The sequence below is a fragment of the Mixophyes fleayi genome, chromosome 1 (genome assembly GCF_038048845.1).
Source record: "Mixophyes fleayi isolate aMixFle1 chromosome 1, aMixFle1.hap1, whole genome shotgun sequence".
NCBI classification, from domain to species: domain Eukaryota; kingdom Metazoa; phylum Chordata; class Amphibia; order Anura; family Limnodynastidae; genus Mixophyes; species Mixophyes fleayi.
In genome coordinates, this window is record NC_134402.1 from 350,668,873 (window position 1) to 350,683,646 (window position 14,774).

Sequence of the window (14,774 nt, forward strand, 5' to 3'; positions counted from 1 at the left end):
TTATGTACACAGACTTCCCCTGGGAGAAATACTTCATTATTACAAAAAAAAAAAACAACACTGTTTTTCCAGTTACTTGCAGATTTGCCATTATTACAGTCATTGCATCTAAACTCATCTGCGATTAGTACGCATACCATGTAACATGCTGGAACACAAGACATCCAAAACAATATATAAATATTTTATATGGATAAGCATCAGGTGCATTAAATTATATCTCCCGATAGGTGCAGAGTCTATTTTGATGAAAACATTGGTTCCCTTACTGCACTCGACCAACCACATACATATTAACTATTTGCTTTAAGCATAAAAAATTATTTGGGTAGCCCTTGGTGGACAACAGTCTATGTAAAACAATGCAAATCCTTTGAATTTACATTGATGCACTCAGAACAGCTCAAGGTCTAAAATGTTTGACCTTCTCCCATGTATAATACACAACTTATAAAAAAAGAATATAAAGAATTGATCATTACTGGGGCTACAATAACTTATCCGGTATTTGGAGTAAAGTAAATTTATTTACATGAATTTCAAAGCTGTGTAATACTTACTTTTAGCGAGTTCATGAATTGTATGACCTAGGCAAACTTGGGACCAGTTTATTTCAACACTTCCCATATGCTATACTTACTAAGGGCTCTATCTACTGATCAATAGAAAGCGACACAACTGCTACAATGCTCTGTTTTTGGAGCAAAGTGGCACCAAATGTAAGAATTCTTTCTTAACTAGAATGTAGCTCTGCTACAAAAACAGAGCAGTGCTGACCCCTGATGTGGCAGAGGATTCTGCCAAACAGAGGAGGGAAGTGGTATCAATAAATCTCAGCTCTTGTTGCTCCACCCTGGCGGATGTCCGAGTAAAAGCGACAGAGAGGGGAAATATGGAAATGCGCCACTTTGTCCCTCTGCATTTGCCTGAGTTCATATACTCCTAAGTGAGAACTAATTTAAATTCTTATAGAGATGTATCTCTCCTTCATGCAGGTATACGTAAGAGCATGACATCTATCACTGATGGTAAATGCCAATTTTTGAAACCAGTAATGCTGCTGTTCAGTATGGAGTTCATCATTTTGCAATTGTATAGATGTATTTGTATAGGTATGACTGCAATTACATGTTCAGCATGAAAACATTTTAAGGGCTCCACTAATATTTGAAAAGCAAGGTGAAATTATCATTTGGCATGGCACAAAATCTGTTACCATTGCCAGCTCTCCTGCAGTCTGGGTAATACAACAATACCTATGTGGTCCAGCTGCCAGTCACATAAAAGTCCCAATCTACCCTATGCATGACAAGGCTGTCAACTCTTGGGTACCATTTCCTTATTACCCAGGCCCAGTAGCCATGACAATCCTTGAAAACTCCAAGTACACTGTTGATCCCTCTCTATTAGAAGCATCCAGTTGTAAGCGAACCAACCCCACTGCAGCAGGATCAGTTGGACACCTCCAGGTACTAAATGCCGTTACATGACAATTTCACTGGTCATTTACTTTAGGAAGCGGATTTTTAAGAGATTGGGAGACTTATTTATCAAACTCTCTTAAGCCGCAACTCTTGCACTTTTTGCAAAAGTTTTGGTATGACTTATCAAAGGAATAAGATTGCAGATATTACATATTTCAGTGGCATTCACCAACTCAACACATAATACTGTTGCCCCCATAGATATTTATGGGAACTGCAAAATGAGGCTATTTATCAAGCTGCAAAAAGCTTCCTTATGTTGTTTCTTTGTGAGTAGCATTTTGGAGAATTTGGATATCACTAGTGTATTTGCTGAAATTTCAGAATATAAGTGTTATTCTCACAGAAAAGAGTTTAATTATACAACTTAAAAAATGAATACACTATTACTGTAGACTGTTGTATGACTCACACCACTTTCTGTTTAATTACTTGTAACCTCAGATGCATTAGGTGATATAGATAATAGATCAGCTGATCTATAAAAGGAGAATGGCTACTTTCGATTTGATCCCATTAGCCACCACATTGAAAAGTGTATTTCATCTATGTACCTAAGGTATTCCTTTTTCGTGATTTCATAGAACCATCTGTATAAGTAACTGATAAGGAATGGACATTGGAGAGGATCTCACTTTAGGTTGATTTTCTTACGTGGGGAGCGTGGGGTTGGCAAAAATAGCAATAGTTCCAAAACACTGTACCTACAGTATACAAGACTGGATACATGACATTTATTTTTTCCTTTAGTTATAAGGGACACACTAGTTCACCTGCGGATAGAACCCGGATGCTGTATTTTTCTGCTGTGATCAGCAAGTGGCGACAACTAATAATTCAGTGTAGAGTCATAGACGAGACAACCTATTATCCGAGGCGCTGTCCAGCATGACTAATGATAAATTGGTCAGAAAATGCATCTTTTATTGCTATAAAAAGAGATGATATAATATGTGACAAGATGATAAGGTGATAAGAGATGCTACTTTACAGGGGGAAAAAAATGTAGAATTATAATATATTTGCCCCTCAGACTTTCGGCTAATTTTACACTTGCCTAGAACAACTTTGCCCCATGCAAAATGAAAAATATAGGAGTTAAACTGTATTATGATTGGCTGAATAAATAATTATTGGAATGTTTCAGCAGAGTGTCATTTAGACTACTATTCCAGAAATTCAAATAGCCTCCAATATAGTGGACTCTCCAGGCCTAGGCTGGCAATATGAGATTATTAGTGGTCTGGTCAGGGCTTCCAATCCTTGTCAAAATGGGCTGTTCGGAATCTCTTAGTCTCCCAGCCCTGTCTTTAATAAAATAATTGTGAGCTGCAGCCAACACATGTAATGCATTCAGTCACTTCTATCTTATTAATGTACTAGAATGGCCCTGGTGACAATACATAGAAACAGTTGTGAGTTGCTCAATGAATGATGCTGTCTTCTATTAAATAATTAGGCTGCAAAAAACTTTCTTTATTTTCTGCTCATCCACACATGTGGAGGCCTAGTAAGATTTGTTTGCCAGTGCAGTTTAATTAATCCCATTTTGGCCATTGGTGCCTCTCCCATTGTTATGGCATTGTTACCATCTGTACCTCATTTCCAGGGATAATCACAGGTTTAAAAGTTTGGTTTATTGAAATATTTGTTCCTAACATAGCCCGGGCAGCATGCTAGCTTAGTGGTTAGCACTTTTGCCTTACAGCGCTTGGTTTATAAGTTCGATTTCCGACCATGGTGTTATCTGTCTGTAGTTTGTATGTTCTCCCCCACGTGTTTGTGTGGGTTTCCTCTGGGTGCTCTGGGTTCCTCGCATAATCCAAAAACATACTGGTAGGTTAATTGGCTGCTATCATGCTTCTGTGTGTGTATGTATGTTAGATAATTTAGAATGTAAGCTCCAATAGGGTAGAGACTGATGTGATTGAGTTCTCTATACAGCGCTGAGGAATCAGTGGCGCTATATAAATAGATGATGATGATGATAGTCCAGTGCTTCCTCCATTGTTTATTCATTAGGAAGTGCCAGTTTAGTCCCACTTTAGTTTTACGAACAACAGTATCACTGTTATAGGAGCTTATTTTTCCAAAACTTCTTATATATAAGCTCCTGTAAATAATATCTGTATAACAGTGAAGGTCATATTCAAAGCACATCCAATGCACACTGCACAGTACCTTGAATTTGCAAAGATGTAAAATGATGGTCTGGCCATAGCAGATCAAGGGGCATGCCAAGGTGCGTATCAATAAGATTTAGAGAGTAGGGAGGAAGTGCCCCATATTTGCAAAACATGTTGGTGCTGTATAAATAATATTGAAATAATAAAAAGTCAAGAGGTGGGACCTTGATTGCTTACAGTTGAGAGGAATGCATACTTTGCCTAAAATGTTCCTTTTGCTATAAAATATATCTTGTTCAAAGGCAAATTAGTAAATATGAGAGAAAGCCAAGAAAAAAATGCAGGAAAGGACACAGAGCACAGAAAGCAATAAGCACAAGAGGCAAAATAAACACAGAGCAAGCAAAGTTTAGGTGGGAAAACAACAATGAAGTTAAAAACACGCAGTAGAATAAACCAATCTAAGTAGCCAGAGTGATGAAATACTGTCAGAAACTGGAGAAGGAATAATGCAGTGCACTAAGGGGCATATTCAATTGTCGGCGGGGTCACAAAAATCTAGCGGTCAGCGCACAATTACCGTTATTACGGTAATCGTGCGCAGAAAAACAGTTAATACGGTAATTTACTCGCTGGATTTCAGCTCGTAGCTCCCTGAGCCGCGAGCTGAAATCCAGCTAGATTTTATCGTATTAACTTTAAAAGTTTTTACGCCGCGGAACTTTTTAAGAATTGAATATGCCCCTAAATGTACTTGTGCATTTTATTTTGAATGTCACAGAATGTAACTACTTGTAAAACACTAAGATGTTGCCAGGGTCATATGAACTGCTGGGCACCCTTTGGATACCAGAATGTTTATTTTTAAGTGGTGATGAGGTTCTGCTGTATAAAGCATGGCATATTTTAGTTTGTACTACTCTTAAACTGGAATAATATATTTGGATGTGACACAGCTGGTATTTTCCATCTGCTCGTTTATTTTGTCTCAGATTTATAGGCTGGAGCTGCATGGCTGGAAACAGTGCTTTAAACAAAATTTCAATTAGACAACACGGTTTTGTTTCCTATTAATGCCTTAAGCTCATCCTGGCGCAATGATTGTTTTTTTTCCCTATATTTAGACTATCCGAAACTTGAATAGAAGACTGTCCATGCCGGACCAACCATGTGCCATCTTATGCCAGTGGAAAAATTTTAGAATGAGTAGATTTACCAAAAAAATGCTAAACTATCTACTTCCCTATCAAGCATTCATTACATTTCAAACAGAACAATAATACATGAATATTATCAGAAAGAAATGGTGTATTTAAAATGAATTTTACTTAGAAGTAGGGAGTATGGTTTCACCAGAGATAGGGCTTCTGCTTCTGCTTTTCTTCAGTGAAGGCTTCCCCATTGCCAGGGGGACATGGATGGCAATAACCAGATATGTTATGTTGAATGCTTTATTTATTTATGTAGGTAATTGTTTTATATTTTTTTTTTACAAGTTGAACTGAAAGTCCAAGTCACACAAGTGCAGATCCGCCAACACTACTGTTAGTGCTGCCAGCCAGTACGGCCAGTCTCAAATAATAAATTATGGAAATGACAATTTTTTTGCGGCACTAAGCACTGATAGAAAATCTGTGTTATTGATGCATATTAATAAACAGGGGGCATAAATTTAACAGTAAATCAATAGCCCATTCCAATTTTTAAAAGTATCCCTATTTTTCAGAAATAATATTACAGTATTGTGTTTTTTATTTTATGTATGCAATGGACTAGTTCTCACTATCCATTATTTTTCTGTATGCTCTTCATGTTAAAATGTATTGATTGGAAGTACAGGTGGGGCATATTTGTCTTATATATGGGGTGGTTGGGAATCCTGTGTACCGAGGAATATGTGCCTGATCAGCCATTCTCCATTCTAGGTGTTAACAATTTCTGCTCCACCATGGTCGTGCAGTTAGAAGCAGACATCATAAGTAACACATCGAGTGACAGGTGCTCGATTGAATAGCATCAATGGGAAGTGAATTTTAATATTGCCAAAGATGCAATAATTATATTCATGATATCTGGTGAATATAGTTGGAAACATAACAAAATAAAATTAATTAAATTAAAAGCTTCCCATTTACAGCTGCTCTACATGTCTATTAAGTGAAAGGACAATTTTACATTTATGTTTGGTTAAACAAAAATAAAGCAAAAGTTTTCGGGGACAAACTGGTGCTCAGAAAAAGGTACCCACAGCAACCAATTAAAAAGTGCGAGAAAAGAAATAAGCCTGCGCTCGGTATATCCCATTTTATGTAGGATACCAACTGCATGGCAATATAAATGCCCATATACAGTCATGGCCAAAAGTTTTGACAATAACACGTATTGGTTTCCACAAGGTTTGCTGCTTCAGTGTTTTTAGACCTTTTTGTCAGATGTTGCTATGGTATACTGAAGTAAAATTACAAGCATTTTATCAATGTCAAAGGCTTTTATTGACAATTACATTAAGTTTATGCAAAGAGTTAATATTTGCAGTGTTAACACTTCTTTTTGAAGACCTCTGCAATTCGCCCTGCATGCTGCCAGTCAACTTCTGGCCCACATACTGACTGATGGCTGTCCATTCTCGCCTCATCAATGCTTGGAGTTTGTCAGAATTTGTGGGGGTTTTTTTGTTCACCCGCCTCTTGGGGATTAACCACAAGTTCTCAATGGGATTAAAGTCTGGGGAGTTTCTTGGCCATGGACCCAACATTTCGATGTTTTGATTCCCAAGCCACTTAGTTATCACTTTTGCCTTATGGCAAGGTGCTCCATCATGCTGGAAAAGGCATTGTTTGTCACCAAACTGTTCTTGGATGGTTTGGGAGAAGTTGCTCTTGGAGGATGTTTTGCTACCATTCTTTATTTATTTGTGTTCTTAGACAAAATTGTGAGTCCCTAGTTCATGTTTTGATCAAAACATTTAAGCCTGCATCCCAGCATCAAGGACACCTCATTCTATACAGGTCCTACACTGACCTAAATGTTTCAAACACCATTAACATGCAGTTAAAATCAGATGCACTCACCTCCCAGGTATAGGGGCTTACATCTAGCAAGGCCTGGCTTGTAAACCACACCCAAATGTGCTTTAAATAGGCTTGACAGACAGCTGCTAAGACAACATAAGGCAATATTTTGAGACAAAACCAGAGACGAAATAAGCCTGCACTTGGTATATCCCATTTTATATATGGGGTATATCCCATATTATATATGGTACCAGCTGCATGGCAATAAAAATACCCATCGAAGTTGTTAAAGTTTAATAATTGGACAAAGGTGGTAATTAATCATTTATCTACACTACAATCAGTTGTGATGCAATTAATACAGAACAGAATTATCACAACATTTAAATATGTTTCATGTATTTTCTATCTTGTAATATAAAAATATAAAGTAGTAAAGAGGCTAATTAATGTTTCATACATCTAAATTACATACAGTTTGGTATCATTTTGTTCACAATTGCAAGAGAACATTTCTGGTGTTATTTATGTAGCGTTGGCACCTTGTGAACGCTAGTTATAAATATTATCACTTTTCATACACCAAATAGCCAGTTCACAGGGATAATAAAGAAACCAGTTTCTACAGGTCTAGAGTCGGGAATTTGAAGGAGGACACCTAGCAATCTCAAGGAACAATGACCAGAGGAAGCATCCAATAAAACATTGAGTTCTTGGGAGGCCAAAACCCTTCGACCTATGAATGTGGACAATAATACTGTAACTGTGTATCTTTGTGATGTCACTGCTTTTTACAACTGTGCAGTTTATAAATTGTTCATCTCTGGCTTTGGAAACCAGAGGTTTCTGATAGAAGCTTCTGTTGGTGCCAACAGACACAACCGTATGAATGCCAAACTCTGCCTTTTAAAAAATTGTGAATAAAATCTATGTGCTTTGGAACAACAGCGATTACATCAGAGAATCTATATTGCAAACAATACATATAAACTAATCAATGTATACTAAATAAAAAGATGTTGTCAGCATTTATCCTTACTGCATATCTGTGTGTATCTAGCAAAATGAACGACGCTGGGATGCAAGATTAAATGTTTTTATCAAAACATGAAACACAGAGATATGTAGTGTTTAGGATAAGAGCTAAAAAGAACTGTCTTTTTGCTTTGTATACATATATCTGCATTTATATTGCGATGTAGCTGGTACCTTATATAACATTGGAATATTTTTACCCAAATCCTGACAACAGTTGTCTAGCCATTTGTAGCATTTATAAAGCCACAGTCAGTAGAGGTGTGGACCTTAACCATCTAGGAACCTCATCTATGTTACGCCATTTGAAGCGAGTTCATGGCAAGCTGTTGGGAACATTGGAAACATATGCTAAAAAAAATTACAACCAGCAGTCCAGCATCATATAGGTCCCTTCTGTCAACTAGATCCCAGGACCTGCAATCTACACCCACAACACCTCATCAATATCCTCAGTAGCGATCTGAGTTAGTCCTGCATCCAAGTTGCTAAGGCTAGATGACTCCTGCACTATCCTGGATTCCTCAGAAGAATTCTTGAGCAATAGTCCCACTGCTGCTGCTGCTGGGGGTGGATCTTCATCTCAGAAGCAGACCAAGAAAAAGACTACTAATAACAATTGACTGTTAAACAATTGTTTGCAAGAGGAAGGAAGTATGAAAGCTGTCACCCAGTCGCAAATGGGATCACAGACGCCATGGCGTCTATGATAGTATTAGATCTGCGTCCAAAATCCACCATTAATGAAGCTGGTTTTACACAGTTACTTGAGGTTTTGTGTCCCTGTTACCAAATTCCATCACAACACCATTTTACTAGAAAAGCTATTCCTCACCTCTACCAGAAAGTTCGTAAAAATGTAATTATTGGGCTACAAAATGTCATTCTACCCATTGTACACTTAACCACAGATATGTTGACAAGCGGAACTGGGCAATCTAATAATATGACTGTGGCATCCCACTGGGTTGGTGATTCGCCTTCACCAGCAGGAACAGCAGTAGCATGTACTCAAGAATGTCACATTTGTCAGAGGCAGGCTACTCTGTGTATCACGGGTTCACTAAGAGGCATACAGCTGATAATCTGTTACAAAAACTAAGGGATGTCATTGCAACATGGCTTATCCCGCTTAGACTCTCGTCAGGATATGTAATTTCTGATAACGCCACCAATTTTGTGAGAGCATTGTGAGAGCATTACAGCTGGGTGAATTCCATCACATTCCCTGTTTTGCTCACACAATAAGCTTGGTGGTGCAGAGCCTTTTAAAAGATAACAAGACGTGAAAGAGATGCTGTCTGTGGCCTGTAAAATATCTGGACATTTCCGGCATTCGGCAACAGCATGTAGGAGATTGCAGCAGCTACAAGAGCAATTTAATTTCCCCTGCCACCAACTGAACCAAAAGGTGGTGACAAGGTGAAATTCCACCCTGTATATGCTTCTGCGGATGGAGGAACAGCGAAAAGCCATCCACTCTTACTCCACAAGCCATGACATTGGGAAAGGAGGGGGGATGTATTTTACTCAAACGCAGTGGAGAATACTTTCCATGTTGTGCAAGGTGCTGAAACAATTAAAAGTAGTCACCTGTGATGTGAGTTCAGACACTGCTAGCTTGAGTCAAGTGATTCCCTTAATTAGACTGGAAAAACATCTTGAGAAACTGAAGGAAGAGATTAAACAAAGCAATTACACTAAGTATGTCGGACTTGTAGATCAAGTACTTTATTCGCTTCACCAGGATCCAAGAGTTGTCAAAATCTTGAAATCGGATCACTACATTTTGGTGACTGTGCTTGATCCTAGGTTTAAGAGCTATATCTACTCTTTGTTTCCAACTGACCCAGATCTGAAAAAATGCAAGGAGCTCTTGATGAGCAAGATGACAGCTCAAGTGTTACATGACAGAACAGTGTCTCATCCTTCAGTTTCTCACTCAACTGCTGCTAGGAAAAAAGAGACTCAGGGATAATGCAGATGACTCGACACAACATTTTTAGATCTGGTCTGGTGTAAAAGAATTAACCAAAAAATGTGACACCTCTGCCTTAATTCCACCCAATCCTACAATCAACATCCAAATTTTCACAACAGCATAGAAATAGACACATCAGACAGTCCTTTTACACACTGGGAGGAAAAAAAAGGGAATTTGGAGACCCAAGTACCAACTCGCTTTGCACTGCCTAAGCTGCCCCCCCTCCAATGTGTACTCGGAAAGAGTTTTTAGCACAGCCGGAAACCTTGTCAGTGATCGACGTAGGAGGCTACTTACTCAAAATGTGAAAAAGATAATGTTCATAAAAATGAACTTCAAGTTCCACAAGGAAGGCCTTTCCCACCAATTGCATCAAAATACTGAGACTTCTGTATTGGTGGATTCCAGTGGTGATGAATTAATAATGTGTGAGGATTATGTACAAACTGATGAGGGTGAGGATGGGGCTGAGGATGATGACAACAACATCTTGCCACAGTAGAGTTCATTAACAGCACTGTTACCTTAGGTGCCTTAAGCCCATTGTTAGCTTGTTTTGTGGAGGTCCAAACGAATCATGTACATCAGCCTCAAAAGTGGCACTGCTTGTCGCTGAAGTGTTGGTTTGTGAAAGTGTGCATGTCCTTTTTAAGATCCAACATAAGGGTGTGTGGGAGGGCCCAAGGACAATTCCATCTTGCACCACTTTTCCTTTCAGCTACCGCTGTGTGCCACTGTGACCTACATCTGCTATATGCTATTGTGTGCTTTGCAAAAATCTTAGACACCCATTGATGATGCAGATGACTCAATACAAAAGCGGCGCTGCTTTGTAAAAGGAAGTTTCCCTTTACAAGGCAGCGCCGCTTTAAATTTAAACGCCGAAGATGCCGAACTCGCAGGTGTTGAAGAACCCAGAGCTTAACACATTTACCCCCTGGTCTTGTCTATTGTAAAATATTTGACAAAAATTATTGACACCTCTGCTGTAGCTCTACTTGATCCTACTATCAACTATCAACATCCAAAGAATGGTGGAGGATTATTTTATTTTTTTTTTGAATGGTATAAAGACAACAGTTTTATTAACAAAGAACAATGTTGCTTGCAGAAGTAATGAAAGCATGGATGCCTAAATAGACGTGTATATGTATTACCTTCCACTTTGCTGCTCTTTCATCAGTATTGCACATAGTGTTTATGATCTACACTTTTTCAACAAAGGTACCTAACTATATTATAATTTTTTGGGAATTGGGGCTGATTCGAAGCTCACTGATGAACTTGCTTTTTGCTGTAAATTACAATGGTTCTTTTTAGTGCATTGTCTGGCCACTGCTCTGTGGCAATGATTCCTAGATGTGCTAAGAACTGCTGTGTGTTTGAGTCATTGCTCTGTCGCTTAGCATCCAGCCAGGTTGTTGCAGTCTTTGTTTGAAAGTGTATGAAAATAATGTTGTGACCTGTGAGGTGGTCAAAATTGACTGCAAATGACTTGAAATTAGTTTTATTGAGGTTAATAATAATGTAAGGGAAAAAAAGCTAAATTATGATTTCAGAAAAGAAATAGGGATCCAAAACCATAACAAAAACACGCAAGGGCGGTTTTTCCAAAACCAAAACATGAAGTTCATCCAGATCCAAAACCAAAACCAGAACACGGGGGTCAGTGAACATCTCTTGTATGTACATTTTACAACTGAATGTTTGGTGTTTCTGGAAATAAAAAACAGGTTTACTATGTCACCTCTTATGTACTGCTATGTCAAGTCATACACAGGCGCAATCAACACATGTGGTTCTTTTTATGACAGGCAGAAAAGCAATTTGTTCAGCGAAAACTGTAGTTTTTGCAAGGTGTAGGGCTTCTCCCTATTCATCAAAGCCCTTGGAATATCCAGCTATAACTTTCGCTGGGTCTCTCTAGCGAAGGCTTCCCCACTATCAATGTCAATATCAGGATGGTGATAGCAGGGAAGAATACTTGAACAAAAGTTTTATTTATTTAAATAAAGCCTTTATTAATTGCAATGGGCTAACTCTAGCTATTTTTTGTGTTATTATTCTTAAAATATTTTTATATATTTCTTAAAGAAAGTGGAACTGGGTTCCCATGCCCAGCTTTCAGTTCCAGTGCACAAATGTAAGCTGGTAAGCTAGGTTCAGGGCCGCTGAGAGGGGGGGGGGAGCAGGTACTAATTACCCGGGCTGGGGCATGCCAGGGGGCCCGGCCCGGGCCCTAGCGTCGCCGTTTTTTTTTTCAAAACTAATTCTTTTTTTTGTCTTTTTTTTTTGTTTTGCGGTGGGGGAGGGGGGTCGGTCATTGGTGGGGGGAGCAGGGTAGTTAAAAAAATAAACATACGCACGTGATCGCGACGCCGGCGTCCCTCCTTTCTGCTCCTCTCTGCTCCATTCAGACTGAATGCCGGGTGTGACGTCATCATGTCACGCCCAGCATTCAGACAGTCTGAATGGAGCTGAGAGCAGCAGAGAAGACCAATAAAGAAGAGAGAAGAAAAGGTAAGTAAAGGGAGGAAAACTGGGGGGGGGGGTTAAAAAACAGGGTGGCAGCATGACACAGAGGAGTTAAAAAATGAGGGGGGGCAGCATGACACAGAGGAGTTAAAAAATGAGGGGGGCAGCATGACACAGAGGGGTAAAAAAATGGGGGGCAGCATGACACAGAGGGGTTAAAAAACGGGGGGGGCAGCATGACACAGAGGGGTTAAAAAATGAGGGGGGCATGGCACGGAGGGGTTAAAAAATGAGGGGGGGCATGGCACAGAGGGGTTAAAAAACGAAGGGGGGCATGGCACAGAGGGGTTAAAAAATGGGGGCGCCATGGCACAAAGGGGTTAAAAAACAGGGGGGAGCATGGCACAGTGGGGTTAAAAAAAAGGGGGGCAGCATGGCACAGTGGGGTTTAAAAACAGGGGGCAGCATGGCACAGTGGGGTTAAAAAACACGGGGCAGCATGACACAGTGGGGTTTAAAAACGGGGGGCAGCATGGCACAGTGGGGTTAAAAAACGGGGGAGCATGTCACAGGGGGGTTAAAAAACAGTGGGGCAGCATAGCACAGTGGGGTTACAAAATGGGGTGGGCATGTCACAGTGGGGTTAAAAAACAGGGGGGAGCAGCATAGTATAATGTGATGAAGGGGAGCCTGGTGAAGGGGGCAAAAGCAGCATGGAGGGCGCAGAATTCCTCTTGGCAGCCCTGGCTAGGTTACCCATTGCGCATGAAACCAAGACTGACCTGGCAAAGCAATAAGACTCTTATTGCTGCTCGCTGCCAGCCAGTATCACCAGAGAGCTGAGTGACTCTCAGATGCCACAGTGAAAGTTTAACAGTAAATTGCAGTGATAGGAAGCTTTCTATCATGTGTAAGTATGAATAAAAATTCATGTAGCCCAAAACAGTGTAAATAATTAATGATGATTCTAAATATGAATATTATTCAGTATGCATGCAAATACAACGTACATTCATATAACCATACCCAAAAGTTGTACTCATCGTGCTGACCTGCTAGTAAATTATAAATATATTGTTTAAAATAATAATCAACATAGGAAATCCAATCTTGTAGCAAGGCAATTATTTAAATCATGCAGGGGCAGCCAGTGCCTCTTTTAAAACTTCTAGCACATAACTCAACATTTCAAATTCTTTGGGGAAAATTGAATTGCTTGTCATGTGCCGCCAGACATCGCCTCAATGTCCATCTGCGCACATTGCCAGCCAATATGGTACAGACATCTTCACTCATTTTCTCACACATCTCTATGGGATGCAAGAGAAAATGAGCGGAGATTTTAGTAAAAACTGAAACGCTGTGTGTCGGACTATTTATTTGATGCATCGCTTCACCTCACAGTCAATTGAATTCCCCCCCGTCTAAGTAGACAAATCATGACACTTTCGCTTAACACCCCTGTTGTATGTGAGCTCTTACGCATTTACCTAGTGGTAAAAAAAACAAGAATCACAGATCACAGCGCACAATGTATAACCATCATTCTCCTACATAGAAAATGAGCAGCAAACCAGCCAGATATTTATTGTACAGGCATAAATTACCATTGCCAGTTATATACTGCAGAGAAACCGCACCACATTGCAAACCTCATTACCAGCTTTAGATTCCAGAGAAATACCCCCTTGGCAAAACAAAGATTGCAGAGAAATACCTCCATTGCAAACCACATAATGCAGAGATTTACCCCCTACTGCAAACCACATAATGTAGAGATACACCTCTCATTGCAAACCATGTATTGTAGAGAAATACCCCACAGTGTAAGCCACATATTGCCTGCATGCATAGGTATGGATGGCTGCAACAAAGGGATGTACATCTTAGAGGAAGCATTGTTGGATAAGAGTTCAGAGTTGGGAAATAACTTGACCATAGCAGAATCCTTTGAAAAATGTCTGGATTTGGACAGAACACAGGTCAGAATCTAGGACCTAATTTAAAAGGATTACTCATTTTAGCGGTAGTCTGCAGAACCTTTATCTGGATAAAATGGGCAAATGTAATAGCAATCTAAAAGTATGCATTAGAACATACTACAGTTGGATTTCTTGGAGAGGAGGTACTACATTTTTGTTAGTATGATTGTAATCACATAAAATAAAAAGTGTAGCAGTCCTTAATAAAAAAATCATAGAAGTAAATATAAATTAACATATAAAATTTCAGCAAATATTCATAAAACACCATAATCAGTCTTCTTTTTGATAGCATTAAGTAGTCTGTTTAGTAGCAACCAACAGTTATATGTGAGATGAACATGTGAGATAAAGAACAGTCCCAAGTAAATCAACTGTATCCAACTCTAGTCTATCATACTTCAGATAGAGGACTGTATACATGTATGTGCTACATACACTGAGCTACAGAGTGTATATAGCAAATGTTTAGACTTATGACATGATTTCTATTTAGAAAATGATAATTTTTGAGTCTATGTATTAAGGCAAATATGGAGGAAATAGCAGCGCATTTTCAATCTTTCCTCCATATTTGCCCAGAGAGGTGAAGGTCGAAGTGAGGGTTAGCATGCATTGTAACGAGATTAATCATTACCATGCGACATGTACGCTACTCTCTCCCCTCCTCTATA

General features: G+C 39.3%; 1 protein-coding gene across 1 annotated transcript in view; it reads right to left on the reverse strand.

Annotated features, from left to right (window-relative positions):
* TMEM132C (transmembrane protein 132C) overlaps positions 1 to 14,774 on the reverse strand; it is a 428,959-nt gene that overhangs the window by 200,229 nt on the left and 213,956 nt on the right. The window lies entirely within an intron of this gene.